Below are 15,561 nucleotides of genomic sequence, written 5' to 3'. Positions count from 1 at the left end.
ATTGTAGAAATATGACTAAATCCCCTCGATAAACGATCCTCCTGGATGTTGTCATCAGCCAGTCCGTCGGTTGCCAGTAGTTCTAAATCAGCTAGCTAGTCCTCAAACTAATTATTAAACTAGTTGGGTAATTTTAGTGGTTCAGAAACATCCACAGCAACTGTGACAATTTATTTTTCATCTGCTAGCACAGGCTAGCCAATGTTAATCTCCCATAACCACTGATCACACTGGCCCTATGGATTTGTTTACATTTGAAAGCTTCATGTATTATGATGCTAACTTGACATCTCCTTTCAATGAACAGAAGGCCACGCCCCCTCAACATACTGAGAGTTGGAGGTGGTCAGAGAGAGGGTCCACTATATTATAACAAATCAAATTATACATCTGAAGCTGAAAAAAAACGACCCCTGTGACATTAACATTCCACAATACTTTTTGTCAGACTGAATTAACATCATTGTACCGGTTGACACAGAGATTGACATGGTACCTTGTCTGAGGAGTTTTTCCATACGGCCATCAACACGTGTTTTTATTAGATAAGCTCGCTTTCCTGTCCAGTCCGTTTTTTCCCTAGAGGAAATTACATCACACACACACACACACACACACACACACACACACACACACACACACACACACACATGCACACGCACACGCACACACACACACACACACACACACGCGCACACACACACACACACACACACACACACACACACACCACACTCACACACATATCCTAAGCTTCCTTCCGTGTTCCGTCAGAGCGATTGTTTCCCCACTGTGTGACCTCGCTGCAGTGCCCTTCCCCTCACCAGGATCATGTGATCTGACTCAGTCAGTTTCCCAGTCAATAAACCCAGTGTCCTTTGATCTATGCATCACAGACATCCTTGTGTATATATGTTACGGTAGATGTGGGAAAACAGGTTAATGTGAGTTTTTTGCCCACAATAATCTCTTAATTAGGCTCTTACCACGAACACTTGATGATTTATGTCCTCTGTTTATGTCCGGTTGGCGTTTGTCAAGTCAACCCTTAACCACAACCTCACTCTGTCAGCCTACAGGGTCTACATGGTCCTCACTCTGTCAGCCTACAGGGTCTACATGGTCCTCACTCTGTCAGCCTACAGGGTCTACATGGTCCTCACTCTGTCAGCCTACAGACAGGGTCTACATGGTCCTCACTCTGTCAGCCTACAGGGTCTACATGGTCCTCACTCTGTCAGCCTACAGGGTCTACATGGTCCTCACTCTGTCAGCCTACAGGGTCTACATGGTCCTCACTCTGTCAGCCTACAGACAGGGTCTACATGGTCCTCACTATGTCAGCCTACAGACAGAGTCTACATGGTCCTCACTCTGTCAGCATACAGGGTCTACATGGTCCTCACTCTGTCAGCCTACAGGGTCTACATGGTCCTCACTCTGTCAGCCTACAGGGTCTACATGGTCCTCACTCTGTCAGCCTACAGACAGGGTCTACATGGTCCTCACTCTGTCAGCCTACAGACAGGGTCTACATGGTCCTCACTCTGTCAGCCTACAGACAGGGTCTACATGGTCCTCACTCTGTCAGCCTACAGACAGGGTCTACATGGTCCTCACTCTGTCAGCCTACAGGGTCTACATGGTCCTCACTCTGTCAGCCTACAGGGTCTACATGGTCCTCACTCTGTCAGCCTACAGACAGGGTCTACATGGTCCTCACTCTGTCAGCCTACAGGGTCTACATGGTCCTCACTCTGTCAGCCTACAGGATCTACATGGTCCTCACTCTGTCAGACTACAGACAGGGTCTACATGGTCCTCACTCTGTCAGCCTACAGACAGGGTCTACATGGTCCTCACTCTGTCAGCCTACAGGGTCTACATGGTCCTCACTCTGTCAGCCTACAGACAGGGTCTACATGGTCCTCACTCTGTCAGCCTACAGGGTCTACATGGTCCTCACTCTGTCAGCCTACAGGGTCTACATGGTCCTCACTCTGTCAGCCTACAGGATCTACATGGTCCTCACTCTGTCAGACTACAGACAGGGTCTACATGGTCCTCACTCTGTCAGCCTACAGACAGGGTCTACATGGTCCTCACTCTGTCAGCCTACAGGGTCTACATGGTCCTCACTCTGTCAGCCTACAGACAGGGTCTACATGGTCCTCACTCTGTCAGCCTACAGGGTCTACATGGTCCTCACTCTGTCAGACTACAAACAGGGTCTACATGGTCCTCACTCTGTCAGCCTACAGATAGGGTCTACATGGTCCTCACTCTGTCAGCCTACAGGGTCTACATGGTCCTCACTCTGTCAGCCTACAGGGTCTACATGGTCCTCACTCTGTCAGCCTACAGACAGGGTCTACATGGTCCTCACTATGTCAGCCTACAGACAGAGTCTACATGGTCCTCACTCTGTCAGCATACAGGGTCTACATGGTCCTCACTCTGTCAGCCTACAGGGTCTACATGGTCCTCACTCTGTCAGCCTACAGGGTCTACATGGTCCTCACTCTGTCAGCCTACAGACAGGGTCTACATGGTCCTCACTCTGTCAGCCTACAGACAGGGTCTACATGGTCCTCACTCTGTCAGCCTACAGACAGGGTCTACATGGTCCTCACTCTGTCAGCCTACAGGGTCTACATGGTCCTCACTTTGTCAGACTACAGACAGGGTCTACATGGTCCTCACTTTGTCAGACTACAGACAGGGTCTACATGGTCCTCACTCTGTCAGCCTACAGGGTCTACATGGTCCTCACTTTGTCAGACTACAGACAGGGTCTACATGGTCCTCACTCTGTCAGCCTACAGACAGGGTCTACATGGTCCTCACTATGTCAGCCTACAGACAGAGTACATGGTCCTCACTCTGTCAGCCTACAGAGTCTACATGGTCCTCACTCTGTCAGCCTACAGACAGGGTCTACATGGTCCTCACTCTGTCAGCCTACAGGGTCTACATGGTCCTCACTCTGTCAGCCTACAGGGTCTACATGGTCCTCACTCTGTCAGCCTACAGGGTCTACATGGTGCTCACTCTGTCAGCCTACAGACAGGGTCTACATGGTCCTCACTCTGTCAGTCTACAGGGTCTACATGGTCCTCACTCTGTCAGCCTACAGGGTCTACATGGTCCTCACTCTGTCAGCCTACAGGGTCTACATGGTCCTCACTCTGTCAGCCTACAGACAGGGTCTACATGGTCCTCACTATGTCAGCCTACAGACAGAGTCTACATGGTCCTCACTCTGTCAGCATACAGGGTCTACATGGTCCTCACTCTGTCAGCCTACAGGGTCTACATGGTCCTCACTCTGTCAGCCTACAGGGTCTACATGGTCCTCACTCTGTCAGCCTACAGACAGGGTCTACATGGTCCTCACTCTGTCAGCCTACAGACAGGGTCTACATGGTCCTCACTCTGTCAGCCTACAGACAGGGTCTACATGGTCCTCACTCTGTCAGCCTACAGACAGGGTCTACATGGTCCTCACTCTGTCAGCCTACAGACAGGGTCTACATGGTCCTCACTCTGTCAGCCTACAGACAGGGTCTACATGGTCCTCACTCTGTCAGCCTACAGGGTCTACATGGTCCTCACTCTGTCAGACTACAAACAGGGTCTACATGGTCCTCACTCTGTCAGCCTACAGGGTCTACATGGTCCTCACTCTGTCAGCCTACAGACAGGGTCTACATGGTCCTCACTCTGTCAGCCTACAGACAGGGTCTACATGGTCCTCACTCTGTCAGCCTACAGGGTCTACATGGTCCTCACTCTGTCAGCCTACAGACAGGGTCTACATGGTCCTCACTCTGTCAGCCTACAGACAGGGTCTACATGGTCCTCACTCTGTCAGCCTACAGCTGATAGAGTTGTGCCCTTCCTGATGGCTTGTCGTACAGAACTTGTAAGTCGCTTTGGATAAAAGCGTCAGCTAAATGACTAAATGTAAATGTAAATGTAAATGTCTACATGGTCCTCACTCTGTCAGCCTACAGACAGGGTCTACATGGTCCTCACTATGTCAGCCTACAAACAGGGTCTACATGGTCCTCACTCTGTCAGCCTACAGGGTCTACATGGTCCTCACTCTGTCAGCCTACAGGGTCTACATGGTCCTCACTCTGTCAGCCTACAGGGTCTACATGGTCCTCACTCTGTCAGCCTACAGACAGGGTCTACATGGTCCTCACTCTGTCAGCCTACAGGGTCTACATGGTCCTCACTCTGTCAGCCTACAGGGTCTACATGGTCCTCACTCTGTCAGACTACAGACAGGGTCTACATGGTCCTCACTCTGTCAGCCTACAGACAGGGTCTACATGGTCCTCACTCTGTCAGCCTACAGGGTCTACATGGTCCTCACTCTGTCAGCCTACAGACAGGGTCTACATGGTCCTCACTCTGTCAGCCTACAGGGTCTACATGGTCCTCACTCTGTCAGACTACAAACAGGGTCTACATGGTCCTCACTCAGTCAGCCTACAGACAGGGTCTACATGGTCCTCACTCTGTCAGCCTACAGACAGGGTCTACATGGTCCTCACTCTGTCAGCCTACAGACAGGGTCTACATGGTCCTCACTCTGTCAGCCTACAGACAGGGTCTACATGGTCCTCACTATGTCAGCCTACAAACAGGGTCTACATGATCCTCACTCTGTCAGCCTACAGGGTCTACATGGTCCTCACTCTGTCAGCCTACAGGGTCTACATGGTCCTCACTCTGTCAGCCTACAGACAGGGTCTACATGGTCCTCACTCTGTCAGCCTACAGGGTCTACATGGTTCTCACTCTGTCAGCCTACAGGGTCTACATGGTCCTCACTCTGTCAGCCTACAGGGTCTACATGGTCCTCACTCTGTCAGCCTACAGGGTCTACATGGTGCTCACTCTGTCAGCCTACAGACAGGGTCTACATGGTCCTCACTCTGTCAGTCTACAGGGTCTACATGGTCCTCACTCTGTCAGCCTACAGGGTCTACATGGTCCTCACTCTGTCAGCCTACAGGGTCTACATGGTCCTCACTCTGTCAGCCTACAGACAGGGTCTACATGGTCCTCACTATGTCAGCCTACAGACAGAGTCTACATGGTCCTCACTCTGTCAGCATACAGGGTCTACATGGTCCTCACTCTGTCAGCCTACAGGGTCTACATGGTCCTCACTCTGTCAGCCTACAGGGTCTACATGGTCCTCACTCTGTCAGCCTACAGACAGGGTCTACATGGTCCTCACTCTGTCAGCCTACAGACAGGGTCTACATGGTCCTCACTCTGTCAGCCTACAGACAGGGTCTACATGGTCCTCACTCTGTCAGCCTACAGACAGGGTCTACATGGTCCTCACTCTGTCAGCCTACAGACAGGGTCTACATGGTCCTCACTCTGTCAGCCTACAGACAGGGTCTACATGGTCCTCACTCTGTCAGCCTACAGGGTCTACATGGTCCTCACTCTGTCAGACTACAAACAGGGTCTACATGGTCCTCACTCTGTCAGCCTACAGGGTCTACATGGTCCTCACTCTGTCAGCCTACAGACAGGGTCTACATGGTCCTCACTCTGTCAGCCTACAGACAGGGTCTACATGGTCCTCACTCTGTCAGCCTACAGGGTCTACATGGTCCTCACTCTGTCAGCCTACATGGTCTACATGGTCCTCACTCTGTCAGCCTACAGACAGGGTCTACATGGTCCTCACTCTGTCAGCCTACAGGGTCTACATGGTCCTCACTCTGTCAGACTACAGAAAGGGTCTACATGGTCCTCACTCTGTCAGCCTACAGACAGGGTCTACATGGTCCTCACTCTGTCAGCCTACAGGGTCTACATGGTCCTCACTCTGTCAGCCTACAGACAGGGTCTACATGGTCCTCACTCTGTCAGCCTACAGGGTCTACATGGTCCTCACTCTGTCAGACTACAAACAGGGTCTACATGGTCCTCACTCTGTCAGCCTACAGACAGGGTCTACATGGTCCTCACTCTGTCAGCCTACAGACAGGGTCTACATGGTCCTCACTCTGTCAGCCTACAGACAGGGTCTACATGGTCCTCACTCTGTCAGCCTACAGACAGGGTCTACATGGTCCTCACTATGTCAGCCTACAAACAGGGTCTACATGGTCCTCACTCTGTCAGCCTACAGGGTCTACATGGTCCTCACTCTGTCAGCCTACAGGGTCTACATGGTCCTCACTCTGTCAGCCTACAGGGTCTACATGGTCCTCACTCTGTCAGCCTACAGACAGGGTCTACATGGTCCTCACTCTGTCAGCCTACAGGGTCTACATGGTCCTCACTCTGTCAGCCTACAGACAGGGTCTACATGGTCCTCACTCTGTCAGCCTACAGGGTCTACATGGTCCTCACTCTGTCAGACTACAGAAAGGGTCTACATGGTCCTCACTCTGTCAGCCTACAGACAGGGTCTACATGGTCCTCACTCTGTCAGCCTACAGGGTCTACATGGTCCTCACTCTGTCAGCCTACAGGGTCTACATGGTCCTCACTCTGTCAGACTACAGACAGGGTCTACATGGTCCTCACTCTGTCAGCCTACAGACAGGGTCTACATGGTCCTCACTCTGTCAGCCTACAGGGTCTACATGGTCCTCACTCTGTCAGCCTACAGACAGGGTCTACATGGTCCTCACTCTGTCAGCCTACAGGGTCTACATGGTCCTCACTCTGTCAGACTACAAACAGGGTCTACATGGTCCTCACTCAGTCAGCCTACAGACAGGGTCTACATGGTCCTCACTCTGTCAGCCTACAGACAGGGTCTACATGGTCCTCACTCTGTCAGCCTACAGACAGGGTCTACATGGTCCTCACTCTGTCAGCCTACAGACAGGGTCTACATGGTCCTCACTATGTCAGCCTACAAACAGGGTCTACATGATCCTCACTCTGTCAGCCTACAGGGTCTACATGGTCCTCACTCTGTCAGCCTACAGGGTCTACATGGTCCTCACTCTGTCAGCCTACAGACAGGGTCTACATGGTCCTCACTCTGTCAGCCTACAGGGTCTACATGGTTCTCACTCTGTCAGACTACAGACAGGGTCTACATGGTCCTCACTCTGTCAGCCTACAGACAGGGTCTACATGGTCCTCACTCTGTCAGACTACAGACAGGGTCTACATGGTCCTCACTCTGTCAGCCTACAGACAGGGTCTACATGGTCCTCACTCTGTCAGACTACAAACAGGGTCTACATGGTCCTCACTCTGTCAGCCTACAGGGTCTACATGGTCCTCACTCTGTCAGACTACAAACAGGGTCTACATGGTCCTCACTCTGTCAGCCTACAGACAGGGTCTACATGGTCCTCACTCTGTCAGCCTACAGACAGGGTCTACATGGTCCTCACTCTGTCAGCCTACAGACAGGGTCTACATGGTCCTCATTCCAAACTTTCAAAAATGCAGATAAAAAAAGATTTTCTGAATTTATTCAATAGTTTTCTAATTGAAGCCACACACATACACACACACACACACACACACACACACACACACACACACACACACACACACACACACACACACACACACACACACACACACACACACACAAACAGACTCACACTCCATCACTCTGTGACGACTCTGCGTCTCTGAGCCACTGGGCTGTTCCTCTGTCTTCTGTTGACCATGAAACAATTGACTCAGTCGAGGCTTTCTGATTGGTAGACTCAGTCGAGGCTTTCTGATTGGTAGACTCAGTCGAGGCTTTCTGATTGGTAGACTCAGTCGAGGCTTTCTGATTGGTAGACTCAGTCGAGGCATTCTGATTGGTAGACTCAGTCGAGGCATTCTGATTGGTAGACTCAGTCGAGGCATTCTGATTGGCAGACTCAATCAAGGCATTGGCAAGACAGATTTATGATTTAATTTGGTGTCCATCAGAGGTATATACAATGTAGTACTTGATATTATCTTCCTATTGGCTGGTGTACTGATGAGACAATCCTCTGCAAGGATTCCTTTAGCTGACAGATGGTCAGAAAGCCTGTCTTGCCGGTGCTGCTCTAACTCTAACTCTCAGGGGGCCATGGTGGCTCGGGAGGTAGAGCAGTCGTCTGGCAATCCGGAGGTTCCCGGTTCGATTCCTGCTCCTCCTGGGCAGCGTGTCAATGTGTCCCTGAGCAAGACACTTAACCCCTAATTGCTCCCGATGAGCAGGTTGGCACCTTGCATGGTTGCCTCTGCCGTCGGTGAGTGAATGTGTGAGTGAATAGGTCAAATGTGAGTAACAAATTGTAAAGCGCGTTGGATAAAATCGCTATATAAAAAAGCAGCCATAAATACCTTTCACCCACCTCTGGCATTCAGTATGAATGAATGATTTTATTTCGGTCTTCTTTTACAAAGTGGTAGGAAATGTATTTTAAAAATAATAATAATAATAATAATAATAATAATAATAATAATAATAATAATAATAATAATAATAATAATAATAATAATAATAATAATAATAATAATAATAATAATAATAATAATAATAATTATAATAATAATAATAAAATAAAATGCCTCTTCCTGGACAAAGTTCCCCTTTTGTACACCTGTCATCCATTAAAATTCACTGTAATGTTAATTTCATTTATTATTGTATGTACATTGAACATACAAGCAATTGTAATACTTTGTGTAAGAAAGTACTATGCTATAAGCATTTTTACGACCTAACTAGCATGACCGAACACTATCACCTTGGATACACAGTATACGATTTGGTCACATGATACATTTCTGATTTGACAAGGTATTCTGATTGGCAGACTTTGTCGAGGCATTCTGATTGGCGGATTCAGCCGAGGCACTCTGATTGGCGGATTCAGCCGAGACATTCTGATTGTCGGATTCAGCCGAGGCATTCAAATTGGCGGATTCAGTCGAGGCATTCTGATTGGCGGATTCAGTCGAGGCATTCTGATTGGCGGATTCAGTCGAGGCGTTCTGATTGATATTATCTCCTCTTTGTCAGAGGGGTCGGAACAGAGAGCATTATCTTGACAGAGATGCCTGGCGTTCATCAATCTGTCAAAGTCCAGACGTAGACCGTTATCTGTCCACCATCTCTGGACACTAGAGCTGTCGGCGCTGCTTGCCAGGAATCATGCCGTTCTTATAGGGGATACAATAACTGGTCTGGTCTATCACTTACTGACTCCTGGTTTCAGTCATTGTGAAAGTGAAATTTGACTAGCAGATATTCAAAAGGACTTTCTATAACAATATATTACATCTGTGTGGATGTAGAAATTCACATCTTAGATAATCCAAATGTTTTCAGTTAGCATTCTTAAATGTTTCAGAAAACATTTTGTGAGAAAATGTGATGTAATATTAACTTTTGAATAGGGCTGTAACTAACGATTATTTTGTTATCGATTAATCTGTCGATTATTTTTATCGATTAGTCGATTAATCTAAACGATTAATTTACCAGAAAAAACAACAACAATTGATTCTATTTGCAATTGAATATTTCAAAATGTTTTACTAGTATCCTCAGGTCACATGGGTAGTTGCCTCTTTGACACCACCTACTGAATACCCAGAGTAGGAGATGAGCCATGACGTTTATTTATGTCTATAAATGCTGTGTAGTGTGGATGGCTACTCTACATGACTAGACTTTTTTTTATCTACTTTTTCTCCCCATTTAAAAATGTTCTCCCATCCCAATTTCGTAATATCCAATTTTACCCTCCCCTGTCTCGAACGTTGTTAGACCATGCCTCCCACTGGTCGGCTGCAATGTGGACCAAGCCTTGCATCACGTGTCCCCTCCGGTACACGAGGAGGCAGCCGTCGCATCTTTTCACCTGTACAGCGCGACCTCTCAGCGGCGAGGAATAGCGCATGGGAGGCTCACGCTGGACAGGACAGGACAGGGAGAATTGGCACGAGGGGGGAATTGGGATGGGAAAAAAATCACAGAAAAAGGAGGAGAAAAAGTAGAAAAAAAAGATAACGGTTGAAGAAGTGCGTCTTTAGTCGACGGCGAAAGATTGAACGGGTTTCGGCTGTCCTAACTGTGGTGGGCAGTTCCACCATTGTGGGGCAAGGACTGAGAATTCTCCTTGATGACCCTCCCGGAGCTCGGATAGGAGTGGGTCTGAGACGGCCAGAAGATGCAGAGTGTAGGGGTCTTGAGGGTGTGTAGTTAGAGACCATTGACCGGAGGTAGGCGGGAGCGGTTCCCTTTGCCGCACGGTATGCCAGGTCAAGGGCCTTGAAGCGGATTCGTGCGGCAATGGGGAGCCAGTGCAGGTCCCTAAGAAGTGGGGTGACATGGGCTGACTTCGGTACGTTTGAGATCAGGCGGGCCTCTGCGTTCTGAATGAGTTGAAGAGGCTTGGTGGCAGTGGCCGGGAGGCCAGCAAGCAGTAGTTGATTGGACGAGGAGTTGGGTGGCTTCTTTTGTCAGGAAGGGGCGGATCCTTCTGACGTTGCTCAGGTTCTGGTTGATTACATTTTTATATATATATATATTAGGGGTGTAACGGTACGTGTATTCGTCCCGCGAATTTACGGTACGGCCGTCACGGTGCGGTACGTGCTGCCATACGACGAATACGCCCCACAGCGCACACACGCGAGTTGCACATGCAGGCACTCGCGAGGTCCGTGCGAGAACAGTGCGCGTGGCCGGGCACACAGTCAGACTTCAGAGCGGCGAAAGTGCACGGAGAAAGGCACATTTACATTGGAACAGCTGCAGGGTCATTACCAGGGGCGGAGCTAGGGGGTGGCTACTTGGGCTCAAGCCCCGAATGTTTTCTGAAAAGCCCCGAATCTATTTAAAAAATAATTTTTTTTTTATTTTTTTTTTTTTGACAATTCATCATTGTTACATGAAAATATGTTTGCACCAGATTTAGCAGAAGCTAATTTCCATCTGTGGTCTATCCAGCTGCTAACTGTATTTGAGTGAGTTAAGTCTTGGTGTCATGGTAGACTCAGACCTAAGCTTTAAATCACAATCAACAAGTTGACAAAAACTTAATTCTTCCACCTTAGAAACATAGCTAAAGTACGGCCATTTATAAATCAAAAGGACGCTGAAAACCAGATCCATGCCTTTATTTCAAGCCAACTCGACTACTGTAATGCACTCCTTACCGGCCTCCCGAAAAAATTCGATGATAACTATTTTATTGCAATGCACTATTGCATTATTTTATTCTATTTTACTAACTATTTTATTGCACTGCACTATTTTACTTTGTATCAGTGAATCATAGACGCCTGGCCATAAGAGCATTCGGAGCATCTCTGCTCTCCCACTATTGAACTTGGGGGAGCAAAGGTATGCTCTTGCTCCACCACTTTTTGATCATATGAAAAATATGATATATCCCCCCCCAATATATAAATCTAACCATAACTACGTTATGGTTAACTGAGTTTTATAGTGAAAAGAGCAGCTTTATTGGTCAAGATTGAAGGCTCTATATTGCAGGAAATTGCACGTACAGGTTAATTAAATTAAAAAAAAATCTGAAAAAAAGTAGAAAAAACTAAACATAAAAAAAAAAAAAAAAAAAAAGGGGGCACCTATCTGGGCTAAGCCCCGGATCTCCTATAATCCTAAATCCGCCCCTGGTCATTACAATTTTCTTTCGTTTTCTTTTTCGCCCCAATAACGTTAATCAAATGAAACCAATGGAAAGAAACACACACGCGTCGCAGACACACACACACGCACCAACAAACACATCAACATTCTCCCCCGCCGGACTCACAGGCACAGCTCATCAAATAAAAAAAATAAACATACTTTTCCGGACAGATCATCTGAGCTCCACTGTGTTTAAATCCAAATAATCCTCTGCCATTGTTGTAATATGTCATCTGTTCTCTAGTATTCAGTCTCGTCGTAAAGTTAAATTCTCTCTAGAAGTGAAACTGAAACTTAGCAAGGATAAGTTGTTAAAGGGGCAGTAGGCAAGTGGATGCCTGAACACAGAATGACACCAGTATCACTGACTACCACGGCAAGCCTATAGAAAATTATTCTATTTAATAATAATAATTATAATAATTATCATAAATATAATATAAAAAAAATAATAAAAAAAAATATTATATTAACACATCAAGTGCCGTTCAGCAGGGGGCGCTGTGGGCCGTGAGTGCCAGCGCTCTGTTCAATGGGGATAATGCCGGTGTTTGCAGTGCTAAAACTATATTAAATATTATAGCTATGGATCTTATAACATTGTCGATTTTCAGTGAGTTTCTTCCGGTCAACATGCAAGAAACAGATCATTTTTTCATCCGTACATTTCCGTTTTATACCGTGGTGAATATGAGTATAGTTCAAGTGATTCTGAGTAATCCCAGGAAAAGAAGGCGAAAACAGCGTTTTAGTGAAAAAAACACGTTGCCATTCCTCGCTTGGATCAACAATCAATCTGAAATCAACGCTAGATTATCGGTATTATCTTTCATCATGCACGCATGCAAGGGGGTTTAGAGCGGGGCGCCCCTCCGTGCTGTGATCACTACCAACGGGACACACCACACACACACAGACCCGCTTCGATTGCGGGGAAAGAACTATCGGATCAACGCAAGATTGATAAGATATAGTCCTTACCTCGTCTATGATGTACTGCAAAAAGAATAATCCAATTATCTGATCGGCATTCCAAATACTGGTCGTGATCGTGTATCCAGCGTTATCCAGCATTGCACATGAACGGGGGGGGGGGGGGGGGGGGGGCCTAGTCGATGCCTCGTTATAAGCGCTTGTCTTGCCGGAGTATTTAGACCCCGCCTGCACGCCGCAGCTCGGCCAAGAAAACAAACCATATCGTTTCAAATGGAGTGCAATAGCGGCCGCAAGGCGTTAGGCGGCGGTATTGGCCGTTTGCGATCTCAGACCCATTCAGGACAGCCTGCACAAGGTGCCTCGATGGATTATGAATGGCAATAGCGAATAAAAGAAATAACGACACAGAAACGAGAATCTTCGTTTTTCGGCACTCAACTCGTGAACGGCACTGAAAGGGCTAATAATAATTTTTATAAATATTTTTTTTCTGTTGTACCGAACTCGTACGGAACTGTGACCCCAATACCGAGGTACCGTTACACCCCTAATATATATATATATATATATATATATATATATATATATATATATAAAGCTAAAAGAAGAGAACTCCTCAGGATTTAGCTTTTTATTTGTTTGGTGCACAACGTGTTTCACTTCCGCTTCCTCAGGTGCGTGCTATATATATATATATATCTAGGCTATAAACGTATTTAAATCAATATCTTCCTTTTGAACAAATGTTACCATTAGTCCAGTGGATATGTGGAGAAATTGTGCGCTTTACAATAAAAGCATGAAACTTTTCTACCCATCGCTGCAGTAGATGTGATTGACTTTTACATTGATTTTGTTGCAGAGTCTTTCCCTGGTCTGCATCCCCTTAACAATTGTGTGTATTGAGCCGTCCTGTATTGTACCCATTCTGCAATCTGTTAATAAAGTTTTCAATCAATCAATCAATCAATCAATCAATCAATCAATCAATCAATCAATCAATCATATTCATTCTAACTGGAGACGAGGGGGCGATTCATTGTGGAGTTAGGGTTGTGAAATGTTTTTATGTTTGATCGCAGGGGCCAGGAAAAAAGTTGCCAAATTATCCCAATTATATGGCCAAAGCCATTTTTACCCACCCAATGAAATAAAAGGTAGCCCAATTGGGCGTGAAACTGCCCAATCTGGCAACACTGGCTGTAGAACGCAGGGCTGAAGAGCTGTCATAGCTTCTAAAATTGAAGGTGGGGGGTATCGGGCTCAGCCCCCCTCCCTTCCAGCTGGAGTTGACGTGAAACACGTACGTTATCAAATGTGAGCGAGGGCACTGAGGACCAGAAACAGACTTATTTAGGAATACTGTAGGATTGGGGGAATCACTTGATCCCAGTTTTACCCTCACGTAATATGACATCCAGAAAGAAAGAAATTATCCTCATTTATACTTGAAGTTAACATCAGATAGTGGACTGGAATGCATCCTTATTGCCTAAATAAAGTGATTATCTGGGTGGACATTTGTGTTCTGATTGTGGACATCGTGGTCATTACAGAAGAGAGAGAGCAAATTGGACTGACCTCTTGAAAGGAAGGAGCAGACACACACACAGACACACACACACACACACACACACACACACACACACACACACACACACACACACACACACACAGCATATCCGAGGTCAGCCTTCTCCCAGTCTAATTGGTCTGGACTTATCCTACACCATTAGTCAGCCAGAGTTGTCAGCTAATTGACCTGGAGAGAGAGAGAGAGAGAGAGAGAGAGAGAGAGAGAGAGAGAGAGAGAGAGAGAGAGAGAGAGAGAGAGAGAGAGAGAGAGAGAGAGAGAGAGAGAGAGAGAGAGAGAGAGAGAGAGAGAGAGAGAGAGAGAGAGAGAGAGAGAGAGAGAGAGAGAGAGAGAGAGAGAGAGAGAGAGAGAGATGAAAATAGAGAGAGAGAGAGAGAGAGAGAGATGAAAATAGAGAGGGAGAGGGGCTCCCCGGTGGTGCACCACGTTAAGACACATGCCGTGTAATCCCAAGGTCCTGGGTTCGAATCCGGCCCATGACATGAGAGAGGGAGAGAAATTAGTGATGTTTCTGAGGCTGCATACCACAGAGGCTTAGCTGTAGGTAGACTGAGGCAATTAGACAGGAACATGCTGTCATTGTTCTAACTGAACTTTGTTTATTTACCTGCATCAGTGGAACTCATCACTATTTGATTTGATTTGATTACGGATCCCAGCTAGTCTTCCTGGGGTCCACACAAAAAAAACATACAAAAACAATTATTATTGCAAAACAAAATTATTAAAAGTCAGTACTCAACACACAATGCATAATGAAACTAACAATTATGATGGCTAAAATTACATGCAAGCACAGAAACAGAAAACAAAAAAAACAAAACAAAATACTTTACAGTGTTAAATACAATTTAAGATTCTTTTTAAAAGTGAATCTACTGTAAATGCAGCAGAGGTTTTGAGGCAGGTTAATCCAAAGAGTTAATGCTCTAAAAATAAAAGATCTCTTTAAAGCCTTGGTTTTTGGACCTGGCAATTCAAGCTGCCCACTACTGGAACCTCTAGTGTAATGCTCATGCACAGTATTACTAAAAACAATCTGTTTATGTATAAAAACTGGAGTTTTACTGCTCATGAGTCATGACCAACTTGAACCGCACAAGTATATTATTTTTTTTTTTTTTTTTTTTTTACCTTTATTTTACCAGGTAGTCACTTGAGATCAAAGATCTCTTTTTCAACATTAAGCCAAGAGAGGCGGCATGCATACGGCTCACATTAGACCTTAGTGAGCAGCCCAGTACCAACCTAACTATGTTGTGCAGATTCCTATCTTATATCTTCATACTGTAGGTAGCTTAGCTTGGTGTCTCTCCCTGCGCACTCTGTCGTGAATGCTAGCTCATAGCTCACATTTTAAACTGTGGAT

The 15,561-nt window shown here is 46.4% G+C and overlaps 1 protein-coding gene across 1 annotated transcript in view; it reads left to right on the top strand.

Moving 5' to 3' along the window:
* The window catches only part of septin9b (septin 9b), a 128,033-nt gene that overhangs the window by 22,283 nt on the left and 90,189 nt on the right, over positions 1-15,561 (top strand).

Source organism: Notolepis coatsorum (assembly GCF_963971535.1).
Source record: "Notolepis coatsorum genome assembly, chromosome: 7".
Lineage (NCBI taxonomy): Eukaryota > Metazoa > Chordata > Actinopteri > Aulopiformes > Paralepididae > Notolepis > Notolepis coatsorum.
This window is presented reverse-complemented; position numbering and strand designations above follow the sequence as displayed.